The sequence below is a fragment of the Canis aureus genome, chromosome 6, assembly GCF_053574225.1.
Source record: "Canis aureus isolate CA01 chromosome 6, VMU_Caureus_v.1.0, whole genome shotgun sequence".
Lineage (NCBI taxonomy): Eukaryota > Metazoa > Chordata > Mammalia > Carnivora > Canidae > Canis > Canis aureus.
This window is the reverse complement of record NC_135616.1, coordinates 34182551-34204303: the sequence shown is the minus strand read 5'-3', so window position 1 is coordinate 34204303 and position 21753 is coordinate 34182551. Positions and strand designations below refer to the sequence as shown.

Here is a 21753-nt window from a genome sequence, read left to right as displayed (position 1 = left end):
ATTTATAAATGGAAAGAGACTGAAATTTTATTTTATTTTATTATTTTATTTTTTTTGAAAATTTTAAGTTAGAAATTTATTGATATACTTAATTGGTCCCCTTTCATCAGGTGTTATTCAGCAATAGCTGTGAATCAACAGCACTCAAGAAAACAACAGGACGTTTTTGGTTTTTTTAAGTAAACTCTATGCTCAACATGGGGCTCGTACCCATGACCCCAAGATCAAGAGTCACATGCTCTACTCACTGAGCCAGCCAGGTGCCCCTAACATGATGTTTGTATTAGGGAAAGAAGCCTTCACCAATGATAGTGGTCCAGTTCTGGGCAAAGAAGGAGCACTGGGTGTTATGCGATATGTTGGCAAATTGAACTCCAATAAAAAGAAATAAAAAGCTTCTTATCTTGATGAAGTCCCAATAGTTCATTTTTGCTTTTGTTTCTTTTGCCTTCCTGGATGTATCTTGCAAGAAGTTACTATGGCCGAGTTCAAAAAGGGTGTTGCCTGTGTTCTTCTCTAGGATTTTGATGGAATCTTGTCTCACATTTAGATCTTTCATCCATTTTGAGTTTATCTTTGTGTATGGTGAGAGAGAGTGGTCTAGTTTCATTCTTCTGCATGTGGATGTCCAATTTTCCCAGCACCATTTATTGAAGAGACTGTCTTTCTTCCAATGGATAGTCTTTCCTCCTTTATCGAATATTAGTGTCCAATGAAAGATGAATGGATAAAGAAGATGTGGTTTATGTATACAATGGAATATTACTCAGCTATTAGAAATGACAAATACCCACCATTTGCTTCAACGTGGATGGAACTGGAGGGTATTATGCTGAGTGAAATAAGTCAATCGGAGAGGGACAAACATTATATGTTCTCATTCATTTGAGGAATATAAATAATAGTGAAAGGGAATATAAGGGAAGGGAGAAGAAATGTGTGGGAAATATCAGAAAGGGAGACAGAACGTAAAGACTGCTAACTCTGGGAAACGAACTAGGGGTGGTAGAAGGGGAGGAGGGCGGGGGGTGGGAGTGAATGGGTGACGGGCACTGGGGGTTATTCTGTATGTTAGTAAATTGAACACCAATAAAAAATAAATTAAAAAAAAAGAAATAAAGAAATAAAAATAAATAAAAATAAATAAAAATAAATAAATAAATCCAGCACACCCAGGGGAAAAAAAAAAAAAAAGAAGAAGAAGTAGGATGTTTAGAAGCCTGTTAAGTAAAACTTAATATGTGAACTTGTTTTTGGAAGGTGAATTGGATTCTTTATGTATTAAGAAATAAGGATTATTCTTTTAAATATAACAGATGGAACAAAAGGTTGAAGCAATATAACATTCTTGCCGACCTTATGGATCCTTGAGATACTGCTGGGACAAAGCAGAGAAGAAAGCAGCGCGAGAGGGTAAGAAGATAAGGAGGTAGGTCATGAAGAAATTGGAATATGAACCTTAAGGTTTTTTAAAAATAGGTAATTGGGAATTATTTTTCATAGTAAAATGTGTATCACATAAAATTTTTCCAATTTAACTATTTTAAATGTCTAATTCAGTACAATTAATTACATTCATCATTATCTAGAGAACTTTTTCTTCATTCCAAACAGAAACTCTGTACCCCTTAACCAATAATTCCCCATCCCACCCTCTCCCCAGCCCTAGAAATTTCTATTACACTTTCTGTCCTTGTGAATTTGTCAATTCTAGTTACTTCTTATAAGTGGAATTGCACAGTATTTGCATTTTTTGTGTCTGGCCTATTTCATGTAGCAAAATGCTTTTGAGATTTGTGTATGTTGTAGTACGTATTAGAATTTCATTTCTTTTTAAGGCTGAATAATATTCTGTTGTACGTATATACTACATCTTGTTATCTATCATCTGTTGATGGACATTTGGGTTGTTTCTATCTTTTGGCTATTGTTAATAATGCTTCTATGAATATTACTCTACAAGTCTCTACTTCAGTCCCTGCTTCCATTATTTTGAGTATACCCAAGAAATGGATTTGTTATATCATATGACAATTCTTTCACTTTTGAAGGAACCAATATACTGTTTTCCACAGTGGCTGCACTATTTTACATTCTTATCAGCAATGCACTAGGTTTTCAGTTACCAATTTCTCCACATCCTTGCAACAACTGTTCTGTTATTTTTCTTTTTCTTTTTTTAAATAGTAGCCATCCTAACAAATGTGAAGTGGTATCTCGTCACTTTGATTTGCATTGTTCTAATGACTAGTGATGTTGAGTGTTTTTGCATCTGCTTTTTGGCCATTTGTGTAACTTTTTTTGGAGACATGTCTATTCAACTCCTTTGCCTATTTTTCATTTGGTTTATTTTCTTTGTTGTTGTTGATGAGTTATAGGTGTTCCTCATATACTCTGAATATTAAACCCTTATCAGATATATGATTTGTAAATAATTTCTTCCACTCTGAATTTCTTCCCTCTCTTCATAGTACCCTTTAACTCACAAATGCTCTTAATTTTAATGGAGTCAAACTATTTTTTGTTGTTCTTGGCCTTTTATTTTTGGTGCTATATTCAAGCAACTGGGAATTTTAAGTGGAATAGTAATAAAATTAATTTTTTATATTAGAATCTCTTAGATGAGGCAGCAGAGAGTGACTTAAGAAGAGAAAAAGACTAAGACAGAAAGGCAAGCTAACAAGCTACGGCAAAAGGCTTATGGTAAGAAAGCAGAGAGAGGAGCCACAATTCTTCTTCTCCCTATATTCCCTACCTTGTTAAATTAACAACAAAAAGAACAAAAAATAAAATCAGGGAAAAAATGATCAGAAGCAAAAATATATTATACCACATACTATACACCTTTAAAGTTCAGGCAATTCAGTGAAAATCCAGGTACAGCTTAGAAAGCTACACATATTAAACCCAGTCCCTTATCCTCTTGAAGAAATACAGAAGAAAGAAAATGAATCTCAAGCAAATCCTAAGGATTTTTACTAATAACTCCCACATTGAACTTAAGCAGAATGAGTGTGATAATGCAGTCAATGGCACAATGACAGAAAAATCTTCTTTAATAGAAACTTAGAATTGTTGCTGTCTCAAGAGAATCCATAAAATTCTCTAGGACTCTCCATTTTCCAGGTTTTCATAGTGAAGTTAAGGAATAACCAAAGGGAGAGTTGTTGCATCCTGTTGGATAATGACACTCTGCTTACCTTACTCCCCCACTGGATGAAGCTCAGTAGAAAACACTGATAAGTGTTAGAAGAGACAAACGATCCAATCATGAAATGGGCAAAAGACATGAAGAGAAATCTCACAGAGGAAGACATAGACATGGCCAACACGCACATGAGAAAATGCTCTGCATCACTTGCCGTCAGGGAAATACAAATCAAAACCACAATGAGATACCACCTCACACCAGTGAGAATGGGGAAAATTAACAAGGCAGGAAACCACAAATGTTGGAGAGGATGCGGAGAAAAGGGAACCCTCTTACACTGTTGGTGGGAATGTGAACTGGTGCAGCCACTCTGGAAAACTGTGTGGAGGTTCCTCAAAGAGTTAAAAATAGACCTGCCCTATGACCCAGCAATTGCACTGTTGGGGATTTACCCCAAAGATTCAGATGCAATGAAACGCCGGGACACCTGCACCCCGATGTTTATAGCAGCAATGTCCACAATAGCCAAACTGTGGAAGGAGCCTCGGTGTCCATCGAAAGATGAGTGGATAAAGAAGATGTGGTTTATGTATACAATGGAATATTACTCAGCCATTAGAAATGACAAATACCCACCATTTGCTTCAACGTGGATGGAACTGGAGGGTATTATGCGGAGTGAAGTAAGTCAATCGGAGAAGGACAAACATTGTATGGTCTCATTCATTTGGGGAATATAAATAATAGTGAAAGGGAATAGACGGGAAAAGAGAAGAAATGGGTAGGAAATATCAGAAAGGGAGACAGAACATAAAGACTCCTAACTCTGGGAAACGAACTAGGGGTGGTGGAAGGGGAGGAGGGCGGGGGGTGGGGGTGAATAGGTGGCAGGCACTGAGGGGGGCACTTGATGGGATGATCACTGGGTGTTATTCTGTATGTTGGTAAATTGAACACCAATAAAAATAAATTTATTAAAAAAAAAAGAAGAAGAGACATACAGCCAGGCTCTACAGTAAAGGCTGAATGCTGCCTCACTGGCATGTATCTCTCTCTCTCTCTGTTCTCAGGTTAAAAGGTGTGGAATGAAAGAAATGATCCTAGTCCCCATTGTAAAGCTTGGAATATAATATAGAGATTTCTGAAGCAAAGTAAATCATCATCTATTAGAATAAATAATTACATCAGATTAGGCTACCCAAATGAAATATGAGAATAAAAAAACAATGGCATGGTCCATTATCCAACATTTAAGGAAAAAGAAAGCTTTAAAAATGAGACTGGAATAAAACAACAGTGTGTGTGGGAAAAAAAAAAAAAGGTCAGCATAGAGTAGAGCTTAATTCAAGGAATCTAAATCCAACAGGACTACTAGCTGGGAAAAATAAACTTAATAGAATATAAATTTAAATCAAACTGAATAAATAGAGGCGTAGGAAAAAATGGAAGAAAAACAACAGCATTGAAGAGCATCATAAAATATGGCAAGGAAGAACTGAAATAGTGACAGAAGGAAATATATTTTTTCCAACATGGATGAGTGGCTCTTATCAGTCCAACTGACTTGGAGACAGCAACTATAAATTTTGCTAAAACACACACACACACACACACACACACACACACACACACACCTATCTGAAAACATGGAAGAATTATAAAAATCATAATATTGGACTGGAGTCAACACAATAGGCAGATTTTCTAGCTTCATCATTTTTAGACTGAGCAGGTTTGCACTGCATAGAGTAAGTAGAAAACTCAGAGAGCTCATAACTTTTCTGGGTGGTAACAATAGAAAATAGAATAAAAGGCAACAATAGTCAATGGAAATTGAGGGTAGAAACCCAGAAAAGATGAAACCAGAGAGGGGATCTTCAAATTCTGTGTACGATTCTTTCCAACCTCTTGCTGATAATGGAAACTTGCATGAATGATGTGGACACAAACAACACAACTGAAGATAAAATATCTGAACCAAGACGTATTATGCTGCCCACTGCAGGAAGACAGAGAGTGGGTTTGCCCTTTGAATCCGACCAACTTAAGTGTTTGCTAAAAGATATAAAATTATTCAACTCTCAAAACTCAATCCTCTTGAGGGAATTATAACCTAATCTGTAGAGCCTATTATTCAGAAATACACAATCCTAAGGTACTGTATCTTCAAAGAAACTAGAAAACACAACTCATTCTGAAGAGAAAATGCAATCCATACAGACTACCTCTGAGATGCTACAGCTGTTGGCATTGTCAGAAAAAATTCTTAAATAGCTATTTTAATTTAGCCCAATGATATAAAGGAAAATATGTTTTTGCCATGTGAAAAAGTAAGAAATCTTAGAATTAAAAAAACTCTGAAAAGATACAAATGGAATTATAAAACCAAAAAATGAAGTATGAGAACATTTTAAAAATGTACTAGGTAGGCTTAAGAGACAAGTAGAAGTTACAGAAGAGACTGTGAACTTGAAGATGGATCAATACAAACAATTCAATATGAAAAACAGAGAGAAAAATCTTCAAAAAAATATTTCTAGGAACCTATGAGACAATATGAAAGACCTAAAATACACATTTAGATTCAAAGAGAGATAAAAAAGAAAGGAAAGGGGACAGAAAAATATCTGAGGAAATAATGGCCAAAATTTCCAAAGTTTGTTCATAGACATAAATTTATGATTGAAAAGCTTAGCAATCTTAAGCAAGATAAACATACAGGACACCATGCCTTGATATTATCATAATCAAGCTACTGGAATCCAAAAATAAGAGAAAAAACCTTGAAAACAACTGGAAAAATATGGACACATTGTATATACAGGATGTGTCAGTTTAAATTCTGTGAATTTTCCTAAGAAATTCTACATATCAATAGACAATGAAATAGTATTTGAGAACTTTAAGCACCCAAAACCTATCAATTCATAATTCTATATTCAGAGGAAATATCCTTAATAAGTAAAACAGTACTAAGTGATTACCACTGGATATTTGTGCCTAGTGGATCAAGATACCAGCTCTAAAGAAAAAATGGAATAGCTCCATCACCTCATCAGGAACAAGACCACTCCACAAAGACCAGAAAAGATTTAGGGAAAACACTGAATCTGTGGTCTCATCTCACCCAGACAGAAAGTCTTTGGCCCTCTATCTCCTATGCCAAGATGTCATCTTGAAAGAACAGGGAAAGTAGAAGATCTAAAAGATATAGCATTGGTCAAATCTAAATAGAAACAGTTTTAAACCAGCTCTGAAACAGAAAGGAAATCTGAATTCACTGGAATCACTGAATATTAAATACAAATAGATAATTTAATCGAGGAGTGATCTAAATATCATTAATGGACAAATTCAAGCTTTCTTGCTGCCCACTTGAGTGGAATGGGGATGGTAGACCAGTTAAGGAAAAGAAAAAGTCACCTTTTCTTTATACATAGTATAATTGTGTATGTATACTTGCATCCATGACATATGTGTTTATAACAAAATGTTTGGGTTTTGCTATTTGTTTAGACAATATACACACTTCTCAACTCAGTTCTGTTCTTACATGTCCATTTGCTTCCACTCATATGCGTGGGGTGTTTGTGTGGTTGAAAGAAATCAGTAGAGTACGGTGGGAGGATAAAGAGAAAGTAGAACCAAGAGGAAATGTAATGTCTGTTCTCTATCAGGTTTTTAAGTTTCAGTTGCCACGGCAAGATGGTATAGCGACAGAGATAGTGGGATCTGTTTGAGAAAAAAACTCATGAGACTCCAGGTATGAGGAGAGTTGTTACAGGTAAGGGATGAGATTCAGCACAGGACTGGGGGAATTGGAAGGGAGCAGGCCTTTTTTGGTGTTTCTCAGAATTTGACACTTTCTGAGACCCAGAATATTGGAACATTTGAGGCATCCAGAGCCAGGAAGCAATACAGCTACATAAGCGTCTTTTTTGATAGACCAGAACCATAGTTAGAGGTCTCCAAGTAGCCTCCAGGCAGCAGACTTGGACTGGGAGACTATAAAAGAGGAGAATAAAGAGCAGTGACCCAAGTAGTGGTTTTGTGCAAGCCTTTCCCTTATGTCCTTAACGTCACAAGACAGCACAAGTGAGTGGAGAGCTGAATTCCTACCACATGGTGATGGCTATGGAGCCACAAGACTTTTAGATTATATGTAAAATGAATGAACATATAGAAAAACACTCTATGAGTTAATGTGCAAAAAAATAGTTATAGTAATAATATTTTATTCTCACAGAAAAGGCCTAATAAAAAAAATTCCCTGTTTTTTTAAAATAGGTTCTTATGAGAAAAATAATATTGCCTTTAATTTGCTTTTTTTCCTGTACAGTTTTCAAATCATGTCTATACCTACTACCTCTTGATTTAATCCCCTCAGGAATCCAGCCTGTCTTATCTCTGATTCAAAGAATTAACATGAGTTGCTTAGGACCACCTGGCTATTGCCTCACATCATCCAGACTGGAACCTGAGCCTCCTAATTCCTAGTCCTGACTCTTTCTCCTAAGTCCTGTTTTTAGAGTCCTATTTCTCCTGACCATGTCTGCCCATAGCCACCTGGCATCTGAATTACTGCCCTGGGGTTTGAACACAGCTGGCACGTGATCTTTTATAAAAGGACTCCGTTTGTCTATGACTTCACAGACTCCTCTCTTCACCTTCTATTTTCTTGCTTCTATCACTCACAGCTGGGAGCAACCACATCTATCCACTTGATGAAATCTGAACGTATAAAGTGATTTCTTTTCTGTAAGAGCAGACCATTATGAACAATTTCGACTTTGGGTTGGGCAAAAGAGAATGCTGGGCTGTGAGGAATTTAATATCTCTTCAAATCTTCAGGTAAGGGCAGAATCTCAGAGTTAGAACAGAAGACAAATTTTTTTCCCCTGTAATATGATTTCAAGGCTGCAGAGAAAGCCCTTCACCCCACAAATGCTCCTCATCACATGCATATAATCTTTTTATCAGGGGACAAGACCCTTCCTTTCTATAAGAGAGAAAAGTGACATTCTGAATGTTCCCAATGAGGGTAACATTGTGGCCAAGTGCAGGGTTGGAATAATGAAAGAAAACTAAGACCTTGCTAAGTGCCATTCACTCCTTGAGGCCCTTTATGTTTATTATTATTCCTACTTTTCTCAACAACTCTCTGCAATAGATTTTATTATTATCCCCATCTTACAGATGAGGAGACAAGCAGAGAGAAGTGAAATGACTTGGCAAGCACAATGCAGTTAACGAGTGCTCAAGCTGAGATTCAGATCTAAGCAGTTTAGCTCCCAAATCCTCTTGCTTAAACACTACCCCCATAGTGCCTCTCTACAGCAGGATGAAAGAAAGAGAAGCATGGTTCTTGTCCTCAGGGAAAAAGGGCCCTAGCAAAAGAAAACAGGCTTTCATAACAGCATGTAATAATTACAGTGGGATGAATCATAGGCTTTCTGGCAAGAAAGTTTTGAAAGATGAGGAGGCCCAGCTCGGGGTTACATATCTCAAGAGAAGATGGCAGATTAAATGAGAAGGGATAGTAGCAGAGGCGGAGTGAATAGTTATGGTGATCAGGCAAGGCTAGAATAATGGTTGTCTCCAAAATTTGCCAAATCCCTGTTCCTCCTTTCTAAATTCATTTTAAAAATAGGCTTTACTTTTCTAGAGAAGTTTTACATTCATAGAAAAATTGAGCAGAGGGCAGCCCGGGTGGCTCAGCGGTTTAGCACCACCTTTGGCCCAGGGCGTGATCCTGGAGACCCGGGATCGAGTCCCACGTCAGGCTCCCTGCATGGAGCCTGCTTCTCCCTCTGCCTGTGTCTCTGCCTCTCTCTCTCTCTCTCTCTCTCCTCTGTGTGTTTCTCATGAATGATAAAATATTTTTAAAAAAAGAAAAAAAAGAAAAATTGAGCAGAAAATACATGGAGATTCCATATACCCCTGGTCCCCACCCTCATAATCACCCCCACTATCAACATCCCACACCAGAGCAATTTGTTACAACTGATGAACCTACATTGACACATAATTATCACTCAAAGCCTATAATTTAAATTAGGGTTCACTCCATGTTGTACAATCTGTGGGTTTGGACAAATGTATAATGACATGCATCCACCATTATAATACCAGACAGAATAGTTTCACTGCTGTAAAGGATCCTCTGTTCTCTGCCTATTCATCCCTTCCCCTACTCCCTATCCAATGGCAACTATGGATCTTTTCAGTCTTCATAGTTTTTATCTCTGTTAGAATATCATATAGTTGGGATCATATAATATCTAGGATTTTTTTCCCACTTAATAATGTGCATCTAAGTTTCCTCCACGTCTCTTTGTGAGTTGATAGCTCATTTCTTTTTAGCACCAAGTGATTCTCTATTGTCAGTTTTATTCATTCACTTACTGAGGGACATCTTGGTTGCTCCCACGTTTTGGCTATATGAATAAAGCTGCTATAAACACTTATATGCAGTTTTTTTGTGTGTGTGAAATAAATTTTTTTTCATTGGCTTGTTTCTTTATTTGCGGTTCTAAGAGTTCTTTACATACCTAAGATAGAGTCTTTTGTCAGGGTATGTCTTTTGCAAGTATTTTCTTCCAGTCTGTGGTTTCTCATCTCATTCTCCTGATAGTGTCTTTTGCAGAAGGTTTTAATTTTAATGAAGTACAGTCTATCAATTATTTATTTCATGGATTGTGCTTTTGGTGTAGTGTGTAATCATTGTAAAACCCAAGGTCTTCTAGATTTTTTCCTATGTTTTCCTCCAGGAATTTTATAGATTTGCATTTTACATTTAGGTGTATGGCCCAATATAAGTTAATTTTTATGAAAAGTGCAAAGTCTGACTCTTAGATTAATAATTCTGCATATTTATATCCAATTGTTCCATTACCATTTGTTGAAGAGACTGTCTTTTTTTTTTTCATTGTATTACCTTTGTCAAAGATCAGCTAATTAAATTTTGCGGGTCCACTTCTCAGTTCTCTACTCTGTTCTGTTGGTCTATATGTCTTTGTTTCACCAATATGACATTGCCTTGATTATTGCAGTTTTATAGTAAATCTTGACAGCATAGCATCATTCCTTTGACTTTGTTCTTCTTCCTAAATATCCTGTTGACTAGTTTGAGTATTTTATCTCTTGGTTTCAAAGAATGATTTGGGAAGTATTTCCTCTGATTCTATTTTCTGGGCGAGATTGTAGAGAATTGGTGTAATTTCTTCCCTAAAGGTTTGGTAGAATTCACCAGTGGACCCATCCGAGTCTGGTACTTTGTGCTTTTTAAGATTAGCAATTATTTATTCAATTCCTTCAATAGATAAAGGCCCACTCATATTGTCTGTCTCTTCTTGTCAGTTTGGCAGATTGTGTCATTCAAGGAATTGATCTGTTTCTTTTTATGTCCATAGAATCTGCAGTGGTGTCCCTACTTTCACTTCTAATGTTAGTAATTTATATCTTCTCTCATTTTTCTTTTTTAGTTTGGCTAGAACTTTGTTAATTTCATTGATGTTTTCAAAGATCCAGCTTTTGGTTTCATTGCTTTTTTCTACTGATTCTGTTTTCAATTTCATTGATTTATGCTCTGATATTTATTATTTTCTTTTCTTCTGCTTACCTCAAATTTAATTTGCTCTTCTTTTTCCAGTTCCGTAAAGTGGAAGATTAGAATATTGATTTTAGGTATTTCTTTACTTGCAATGTATGCATTCAGTACTTTAAATTCCCCTCTAAGAACTGATTTTGCTATCTCCCACAAGTTTTTGTTGTTGTATTTTCATCTTCATTCATTTCAAATTATTTTAAATTTCTCTTGAGATTTCTTTTTCTGAAACTTGGATTATTTAGAAGCGTGTTGTTAATCTCTAAGTATTTCAGGGATTTTTTTTCCAAGCACTTTTTTGTTGTTGATTTTTAGTTTGATTCTATTGTGGTCTAAAAGCATACATTGTATAGTTATCTATTCTTTAAAATTTTTTAAAGAATGGGTGTCTTATGGCCCAGAATGTGATATATTTTGGTAAATGTTTCTGTGAGCTTGAAAAGAATGTAAATCCTTCTGTTCCTGGATGAAGTAATCAATCTAAGGATATAGAATATATACCTTTGATTGATGGTGATACTGATTCCTATTTCCTTACCAATTTTCTGCCTCTTCAATCTGTTGACTCTGATAGAGGAGTTTTGAAGTCCCCACTACAATAGTGAACTCAACCATTTCCCCTGTAGAAATATTAGTTTTTGCCTCATGCATTTTGATGCTCTATTGTTAGAATTCATCTTTGATGTTCTGGAGTCTAAATATGATATGACTAGCTATAGTTTTTTTGTTTGTGTTCTCCTCCTATCTTTGCAGTTTGATACTCAACATTATTTTGAAGAAATTCATTGTCACTGTTTCAAATGCTTCTTCTGTTCATTTCTTTCTTCTGCCTCTGATATTCCCATTATGCATCTGTTAACATTTTTTTATAGTTGTCCCACATTTCTTAATATTCTTGGTCTATTTTTTTCACTCATTTTTGTTTGCTTTACAACTTTAGAAATTCCTGTTGACATATCCTTAAGCTCAGAGAATCTTTGCTCAGCCATGTCCAGTCTACTGATAAACCCTCAAAGGTAGTCTTCATTTTTGTTACAGTGTTTTTTATCTCGAGCATTTCTTTCTGATTCCTTCTCAGAAATTTCCTCTCTGCTTACAATATCCATCTATTCTTGTATGATGTCTGTTTTGGCAGGGGTTATTGTTGTTGTTAGAGCTCTTCATTTATTAATCATTCTTATTTTAAAATCCTCATCTGATAAATCAAGAGCCCTGCCATGTCTCAGTCTGGTTCCGATGTTTTCTCTGTCCCTTCAGTCTGTGTTGGTGTTGTTTTCCTTTTAGTATGCCTTGTGATTTGTTGCCAGAAGCCAGACATGTTTATTGTGTACATGGAACTGTAGTAAATAGGTCATTAGTAATATAGTGGTAAGGTGTGAGGGGAGAGGATGTTCGTAGAATTAGTTCTCAGTCTTCTAGTGATCTTATGCCCTGGATGGCTAATCTCAGCTGGACAGGATGGCTAGCATTGGGTATCACCCTTCTCCAACATGGAAGGCTAGAGGAGGCTGAGATATTTCCCTTTCCTGTGTAGAAGGCTACGGCAGGCTGGAGTTAGGTAATTCTCTATCTCTACATAGGTCTACATAAGGTCGGGTAGGCTCTTATAAACCCCAATAGATTAGGCTCTGATAAGAATTTCTCCTAAGGACAGGCCTTATTAAGAACAGAATGCTCTGGCAGATTTCAAAATGGTTACATTTCTCTCCTCCTGCTGGAAGTACAAGGGGGATTTTTCTCTGATATGCGCTGACAGTTAAAACTCACAAAAGTGAGTCCCTTAGATTGGGACCCCCTAGAGGTCATTATGCTCAGATTCACCCTTCACTGAGCCATTACAATTCAGGTTTTCTTACTTAAATATTGGTTATAAGTCTCCACTCTGGGAAGTTGTGAATTTCTTTTATATGCCTGTCTATTTCTCCAATTTTGGGTTCAGCAGTTTCTCCAGTGACCTACGTTCTCTGACATATCTAAAAGGAGTCTTTTTCTCTCTCTCTTTTTTTTTTTTTTCCAGTTTGTTCAGCAATTTACTTATTGTTTTCAGTTTGTTCAGCTATTTACTTCTTAGCTCCTTACATGCTGGACCCTCTAAATTTCCAATAAAAATGTGCTAACTGTAGGTCATATATCTTTCTACTGGTTCTTTTCTCTCCCCTTGGAAAGACCAGGATTTCACTAATTTGTACTAAAATATCTGGAAATTCCTTAGCCCCCAATCATGTCCACTAGATATGGCTCAACTAAAACAGTAGGACATTGTTGTCACTGGGGCAGTCTTATTCTGAAACTTGAAGGGAAATGAGTGTGGTTCTCTCCTGATGGATCACTAAGTCTCTCCACATGGAATCATATAAATCATGATGAAAAATGGACTGTGAGGCCCACTTCATAAATCCTTGCCCAGTTTCCAAAGGTAGCATCTTGCAATCTCAAAGTCAGTGCTCAGCATTTCAGATGCAAACCTGCAGCCTGACTCCTGCAGGAGTTAATGTGTTAGCATTTTAACAAATTGAACCACTTCAGTGGCCTATTTATCAGTTCAAGCTATTTGGAAATGTTGCGACCATATGTCGTCCATTGAAATGAACACTAAACACTGCATTTATAAATGGTAATTTATGACTCATAAATGTCTTTGCTATTAGAGCCATTCTGCCACTGTGAATGGAATTGATAGCAGGTTCTAAGCTCTGTGGTATGTGTATGTTTTTTTCCCTTTTTAGGAATGTTGTAGATATTAAAGCTTTAGTGCCTCATGGAAATGTTATTTTTAAAAAGCTGTGCATATCAAAAAGATTGTGTTTTATGCTAGATTTTCATATTCATAAATTTGACAGGCAGGTTAAATATATGTGTGCATGTGCATATGGTGAGGATTTTTTACATGCTTTTATAGACAAAGATTTATGGAATTATAACTCTACAATGTGGAAGTTATACCTCACTATCTGCCCAGGCCTTAGATTTAACTCATGTAGTTGCAACTGCTCATCATATACTAATATGTCTTCTCCCTTTCTTCCTTAGAAAATAGAATGCCTGACTTCGAATTTGACATGTGATCTCCTAATACTGTATTTCTCACTTCTCTTACAAATAGCATGGTAAAATGTTAGGCCAACACAGGCAGAAAGATTATGCAGATGCTTCTGAGAAACCACATTAAGATATAGCTGGCTTACTTTGCACATTTTATTGTTCCTTTCTTTGCTACCTGGAATATAGATGTCAAGGCAGGAACTTAATCAATGACACTGACAACTATGGACTGACCATATTACGCCCAGAAGAAGCCTAGGTCCCTGAAAAACACATAAAGCCATATGTTGGCCCTGGAAAGCCTAGCTCCAGACTTAATTTATGTAAAAAAGAGAGAGAGCAAAAAAAAAATCTGCCTTCTTTATACAGTCATACTTATTTTTTGAAGCATGAATATATAACTTAATTGATACAATGAGGTAAGATATATTATTCTGATTTAAGGATTGAATCACACAAGGTCTACATAACTTATTTCATATGTTCAAAGTTACAGAGTTTGTTGTACAAATTTCCAGAATCCATACTTTTGAGCTTTGGTTCATTATTCTTGCTATTTATATCATGCCTGCAGCATTTAATGAGGTCTGTATAAGAAATATCATGCTTTAGTATAGCTTGTAGTATTTGTAGTTGGCAAACCTAGGCACCTGGCAAGTCAGAATACCTTCTAGGAGTAACTCTTGAGGAATTTGCTGGTAGCTAGGAGAGAAATTCATATTTAAGAGTAGGAGTTTTAACAGCTCATCACATGTTATAATTTATCCTACATACATCGAAGCCCAATTATATCTGTAACTATTATATAACCAGGTCTGGATCATCAAAAGTGAGTATGATTAAATATCTATAAATATAAATATACACTCAGTACATTTTCCACAGTGAGATTTTTGGTGTGCTGTTATGACGTTCTAATTCTTTGTGAAATTTGTAAGTGTTGTTTTTAATATGCATGGTTAATACCTTGACATTTATTTCTTAAGATTATTGAGTATTTGAGATTCCAGCAAAGTGGTGAGATGTGAGAACCAAAAGGTTACAGCTAATGAACTTCTAGAACAGGGCATGGAAAAGAAGTCCTCATTGTTAAAAGGTAATGGAATGTTCCAATCTTTGGAGGGGACGATTCCAAGCATCAGAATTAGAATAGACTTTTATCATTGATTTTCAACATCAAAATGTGATCCTCTATCAAATCCCTACCCACTTCCACCCCCCGCCCATACACTTGTCTTATTCACAAAGGAATTTTAGTCTTCTACTGCACCTTCTTACCAGATGCTGGGAACCCTCTTATGGCATGTAATTAATTTGAAGAGTACCTATTATATGAGCATTACTGTTTCAGGAGCTATGAGTTATGAAAATTAAATAAACCAAGGCACTTTGCCTTCAAGAATTTAGTTTAGTACCAAGGAAGACACAGGCACTGTTATTAATGAATTAGATGAAGTGAAAAATTCAGTGTTTCAACTCAATCAAACTTCTCCACTTGTGAGAATATCAGAAACTCAACTAGTGGGTCACACCTTGTTTTTCAACTTTGGACTATAGATATTCATACCTTTCTTACAGGTTTCATATATTGATTAGTGGCAACATATGTAAGTGGCATAAAATGGTCCATGACATGCATTTGACGTTCAAAAATGATTGTATTAACTCTGATAAGAGTTATGAAAATGCCAAGAGGCTGTGGTTAAACAAGAATGAAAAAAAGGTTGAAAATGCTCAGCTAACTGGGTGATATGCTATACGTTGGCAAATTGAACTCCAATAAAAAAATAAAATAAAATAAAAACATTTACCAAATCTTAAAAAAAAAGAAAGAGAAAAAAAGAAAATGCTCAGCTAAGAGGAAGGATTTGAAATGAAACTTGAAGACAAATTTATTTTTATCTAATTGGGAATATTCATATGTAAAGAAGATAAAGAATACTATAATGGACATCTATGTGTTAAGTACATAACACAATTTCATTTTAATAATTTGCTATATTTGCTTTACAGTATTTGAGGAAAAAATATTGGTATATTTCAAGACATCTACCTCTTAAAATAAATATGTCTGTTTCTAACTATTCCTGGAGTAAATATTCCTGCAAATATTATTACTTGGTTATCATTCTACTGCATGGTATGGGCAGAATTCTAAGATGGTTCCCAAGGTCTCCAGCATTTGCTGTACATTCACCTCCTCCGATTATTCAAACACTAATTTAGGTGCTGTTGTGACTGGATTTTGCAGATGTAATTAAGATCTCAAGTTAGCTGACCTTAACAATAGAAGTTTATTTGCAAAGAGCCTGATCTATTCAGAGATCTCTTAAAAATATTATTCTTGGTGAAAGACATTCAAAATATAATGACAATTCAATTGTCATTTGACAATGATGACAGGGAATTCTCTATCCTTGGCTGTGAAAATAGAAGGGGCCATATGACAAGGAATGCAGGCAGTAAGGACTTCAGCTAATAGGGCAAGAAAACAGGAGTCTCTTTATATACTACAAGGAACTAAAATTTTCCTTCAGATCTGAATGAACTTGGAAAAGAACCTCCGACCTCAGTTAAGACCCGAGCCCCACACAATACCTTGATATCAATCTTGTGAGACCCTGAACAAAGAATGTAGTCATTCTGCACTCATATTTCTAACATATAGAACTGTGAGCTACTATGTTTGTGGTCATTTGTTATGCAGAAAAATTAAACTATACATGTTTTCAAAAAAACTGTGTGTATATATGTATATATGTGTATATATATAAAATGTATTTGTACAAATAAGTGTTATAAATAATATGTTTATTATGTATTATAAGTTATTATATTTATATGACATATTTATTATATAAATATAATAAAACTACATATGTAATATATCTCAAATATCTTAAAAGTCCTAAAAATAGTATAATATTTTGCAACTGTTTTCCATGGGGCATTTTGCTTTTTCCATTTACATGTGGATATATGTAGCTCCACTTTCATAATTTTTTTATGTAGCAGGGGTCTGCAAACTTTTTCTGTAAAGGGCAAGATAGTAACTATTTCAGTCTATGTTATGCATTTGTGTTGCAGCTACTCAGTTGTGCTTTTATAACTAAAAGCAGTTACAGACAATACATAAATAAATTGGGGGCCATGTTACAATAAAACTTAATTTACAAAAGCAGACAATAGGACAGATTTGTCAATTCCTGGAATATAATACTCTATACTGTATATATGCATAGTACAGTTTGGTCATTTTTCTTTAGCTCCACATTTGTTTCCAATTTTTCACTCTGACAAACAAACCTTCCAATTATTCTAACCTATTTCTTTTTTTTTTAACATGTGAAAACTTTTATTTATTTTTTATTATTTTTTATTTTTTTTAATTTATTTTTTATTGGTGTTCAATTTACCAACATACAGAATAACCCCCAGTGCCCGTCACCCATTCACTCCCATTTCTTAAAAGTGCGAGAACTTCTCTAAACAATTGATGTTGACACCCATCCTCGATAATATATTTGACAACAAAATCCAGTACATACAACAGTGTGGTGTACAAGCATGCTAAGTTTCCCACTGCTCAGATACAGAGACACAACTCACATAAAAGTCTTGGGTGCTTCCCGCCTCCTCTAAGTGTGCCCAGTTGTACGTGCTGGCACAGTACACACATACATAAATTTTATATTCACAAAACAATTCTGTTACTGTAATATGCTTTGACATTCTCTTTGCTCTTCTATTCTCTCCCATTGTTCTGTTCTGAATTCTCAAAGATTCTAAAGTAACCACTAAATCAATTTAATTACCCATTAATGGATTACAACTCAAAATTTGAAAATAATTCCCTAAAGTATATGCCTAGAAGATATTGTGTTGGGGAAAAGAGCATGCTTATATTAAACTTTACCATATGTTATAAAATTGTTCTTGAAACTCTCCAACAATTAATGAAAGTTTGTTTTTCTACATGTCTTTCATTATTTCTTTTTAACTTTTAATTTTGAAATAATTTTATACTTACATAAAAGTTGCAAAAATATTAAATGAGAGTTTCCATATGTTTTCATCTAGCTTCTTTTAAGGTTAACATCTTATATAACCATGGTGCAATTATTAAAACCAGGAAGCTAACATTGGCACAATACAATTCTCCAAACGTCAGACTTTAACTCAAATTTCACCAGTTTTTCCTCTAATTTTTTTTTTTCCGTTCTAGGATCCTATTGAAGATCCCACATTGCATTTAGTTGCAATTTTTCCTTAGGCTTTTCCAATCTGTACCATTTCCACAGTCTTTCCTTGTCTTGACAGTTCTGAAGAATACCGATCTGTTATTTTGTAGTACATCCCTCAATTTGGGTTTATCTCATGTTCTGTCAGATTGAAATGAGATTATGTGGAGGTTTTGTGAGGGGTGCAACAAGGCTACAGACATGACATTTCCATGGTGCATGGAATCAAGAGATTTATGACATCAACATATGTTGTTGACCTTAATCACTTAGCTAAGGTGGTGTTTGGGATTCTCCACGGTGAAATTACTCTCTTTCACTTTGTAGTTAATAAACACTTTGAGGGAAATACTCTAAGACTATGCAAAACTGGTTTCTCTTCAAAATTTCAACTACTTTTAGCATCTATCAGTGAGTATATCTTGTCTATAACAGTTATTATTGCAGTGTTTGTCTAATAATGATCTGTTCCCCTCTTCCTATTTTTGTTTGACTAAAATAATGATCTGTTCCCCTCTTCCTATTTTAGTCAAACAAACGAATATAAAGTGGTATCTGTTGTTTTAAAATCATTTAGAGATTACAAGGGAAGCTGAATATCTTTATTCACATTTATTGGCTGTTAATAACATTTTCTTTGAATTGTCTCTTAAATTTCCATCATTCTTTTTTCTATTCAGTGCTTAAATATTTTAAATTGGTCAGTTGTTGCTCTTTATATGTTGTGGATTCTAATACTTTGCCATATGAGTACATTGTAAATACATTTCCCTTGCATGTAGCTTGCATTTTAAATCAGGTATGATCTTTTGTTGTACTTAAGAATTATATTTTTATGTTATAAAAATGTGAAATTTTGCATTATATTATATAATATTTTGCATCTTGTTTTCATAAATCCCTATCTGAGGTTATAAAGTTATTTTATATTTTCTTCTTTAAGAAATTTTATTTTTGTGTTTAGATATCAATCCATCTGGAACTTATTCTTGTATATATGATATAAGGTAAGGATATACTTGTGTTTTTCCCACTGGTCAGTCTATTTTATCAGAATAGTCTATTATAATTTCTCCTACTGATGTAGGAGATATTTTGATATTTTATCAAATATGCAAAATCCATACTATGTGGATCTACTATTATGTCCTCTACTTTGTCCAGTTCTTGATTTTGCTTCCTATTGTCAATAACAAATAACTTATTCAGCTTTATTATAACTCTTGACAGTTTGGGAAGCCCTCCCTTTTTGTTTCCCTGCTTTCGAAAGACTCTGTGATCTTCCATATTATAGTTGGAATCAGCTGATTTACTGCATAAACTATTCTTTCACAATTATTTTTGATATGTATCAAAGTTACAGATTAAGTTAGTGAAAACAGAGTTTTAGGATACTTAAGTCTTTCTACTTTTGAACATACTAAAGCTCTTCATTCATGCATGTATTCTTTTATCAAAGGAAATTAAATATTTTCTATGTCAAATGTTGTGGAACTTTTGTAATACTATACTTTAAAATAAAGAATTTATTTCTATGTCACTTAAAATCAACATGCATTTTTATGTATGTCCGAATGCATAAGAAAGACATTAAAAAAAACCTATTTCATCCATAGTATAAAAACTATGAGAAATCATGAGGTATTTTATGAAGGAATGTCACTCTGTAAAAATTCCTTGTTTTTTTCCCTTCAAAGGTATTGTAGCTAAGACAGAAGAGTTACCTTGTCAAAGAATAAAAATATAGTAGTTCTATTTCTGCATAATTTGTGTTTATAAATTAATATTCAATTCAACTCCAGCTGCCTATATTTAACAGAAAACTTGTATTGAGTTTGGGGAAACAATCAGAAAAGAATATATGAAGATTGTGCAAGAGTGCAGCAGGTAACTTATTCTTGGTGATTGTGTAATTGTAAATAGCTCATTTGGATCTATCTGTCTCTCTGTTGGAATAACTGGCCAGATCTCCATGAATAAACGACCTCCTATAGGAAGGTATTTGTGAAATGAAGGAATTTGGCATGGGGGCATGACCTTTAATTTGACCCTAAAGCAAAAGATCTATTTGACCTTACACAACTAATATTTGCAATAAATTAGGAATTGTATGTTACACTGAAAACAATTGAAAAATAGTGTTTTAAGGATAAGGTCAATAACAATGCAAAGTAAACATACAGTACATGGAAAATTATGAAAACAAGCTCTTAAATGAGTAGTTGTGACAGTATATTAGTTCTAGAAATGGTCTAGAAGAGTAAGTAATCCAATCCTTCTCATTTTACTTATGTAAAATCAAGTAAGAAGATAAATGCCTGAACAAAGACCACAGACAACTACACTTTTCCAGTTACCATTTTTTTGTTGTTGCTGCTATTGTTTTTTAATTGCAGAAAGACTATTGTCCTTATCAGTAGGTCTTTATTTTTCACTGAAAAGTACAGTAATTGGTAAACACATGCCTGACAAAACTAGCCACAGAAATGAGACAGTTTTGTACATAATAGAATGTAATTGGGAGCTACTCTATTATAGGTCTATTTCAGGAGCAAATGAGTGTGGTCAAAAAGTCAAGAATCTATATATAGTTTCAGAAAATTAGGAGCAGTAGATGTTTGTTTTCTAAGTGAGTAAGAAGTATCCCAGAAAGGGATAATATAGCTGGATTGTGGGGGTTCAAGCAGTGAAGGTAATTTAAATTCCAAGACTGTGAACAAGGACAAAGAAGAATTTATAAAACAATAAAGAAAGATCACTACTTATAGAGTTGAATCTTCTTATCCTTAGCCTGAGATAGCTCAATGTCCTGCTTCAATATACCATTGTTTATGGATACACAGAATTTTAGTTCTAATCAGCTAAAAAAACTGTTGAGCACCTACATTGTATGGTCACTCCACTCAGAATTTTGGCTTTTCCAAAAATGCCCAAACTACTGCATCGGTTCTCAAGGAATAGAAAAAAATGTAGATGCAAAACAAACAAACTATGATATAGTACTTAGCTGACCTGGACTCCTCTTCTGGAAAACATTCACATTCATCAAACAATAAATGAATAGAGTTTTTAGAAAAAAAATTTATAGTTCAGTCATGAAGGACACAAATTACTTATTCTGTTCATTGTCACTGCTACTTGAAAAAGACTAACCAGCATACGATGATCTTTTTTTTCTCCATTGGTGGAATTACACATAAAATTTACCCCTAAAATTTTCTCTAGTGGTTCTGTAACTCTTACATTTGAATAGTATTTAATTTTTTTCTTCTCTTCAGGGTATCAAGAATCAACATTGTTAATGTGCTTGATATTGCTGACTTTAGTAATGAATGTTTGGATATTAATCTCGTTTTTATTAAAAGGATAAAAGTAATACATGCTCATTGTTATTTAAGGAAAATCTTCATGGAGATATGTACTAAAATAAAATAAAAGTATAATTTATCATTATTTTCCTATTCTTTTATCTCCAACCCAAATCGATACATTTACACCTTAACAAAGTAAAATCTAGATGTCTTAAAAACCTAACTGTAAAATAATTGAAAACTTTAGAAAATACATAAGATAACTTATAAGCATATATCTTCAGAATGATCACATTCAAGACAATTACTTACATATGCCTAATCATATAGAAATATTTTGATGTATTTGCATTAAAATGAAAATGGTTTCTATGACAGAAGACAACATACCAATGTGAAAAG

The 21753-nt window shown here is 34.5% G+C and overlaps 1 protein-coding gene and 1 long non-coding RNA gene across 19 annotated transcripts in view; one reads left to right on the top strand and one right to left on the bottom strand.

The window, feature by feature from the left end:
• Window positions 1-21753, bottom strand: part of LOC144315690 (uncharacterized) — a 317078-nt gene that overhangs the window by 42477 nt on the left and 252848 nt on the right. The window contains exon 6 of one of the 16 annotated variants that reach the window (XR_013381473.1): window positions 1045-1064. The exons of the other annotated variants lie outside the window; for them this stretch is intronic. The gene's annotated coding sequence lies outside the window, so the exon portion shown is untranslated. Of the gene's footprint in view, window positions 1-1044; window positions 1065-21753 lie in introns of those variants that run through there. 16 annotated transcript variants of the gene reach the window in all.
• The window catches only part of LOC144315691 (uncharacterized), a 107718-nt gene continuing 93809 nt past the window's right edge, over window positions 7845-21753 (top strand). The window contains exons 1-3 of one of the 3 annotated variants that reach the window (XR_013381489.1): window positions 7845-8002; window positions 13788-14218; window positions 18368-18451. This is a non-coding gene — a long non-coding RNA (uncharacterized LOC144315691). Of the gene's footprint in view, window positions 8003-13787; window positions 14219-16695; window positions 18452-21753 lie in introns of those variants that run through there. The other 2 variants (XR_013381490.1, XR_013381488.1) reach the window with 2 other exon arrangements.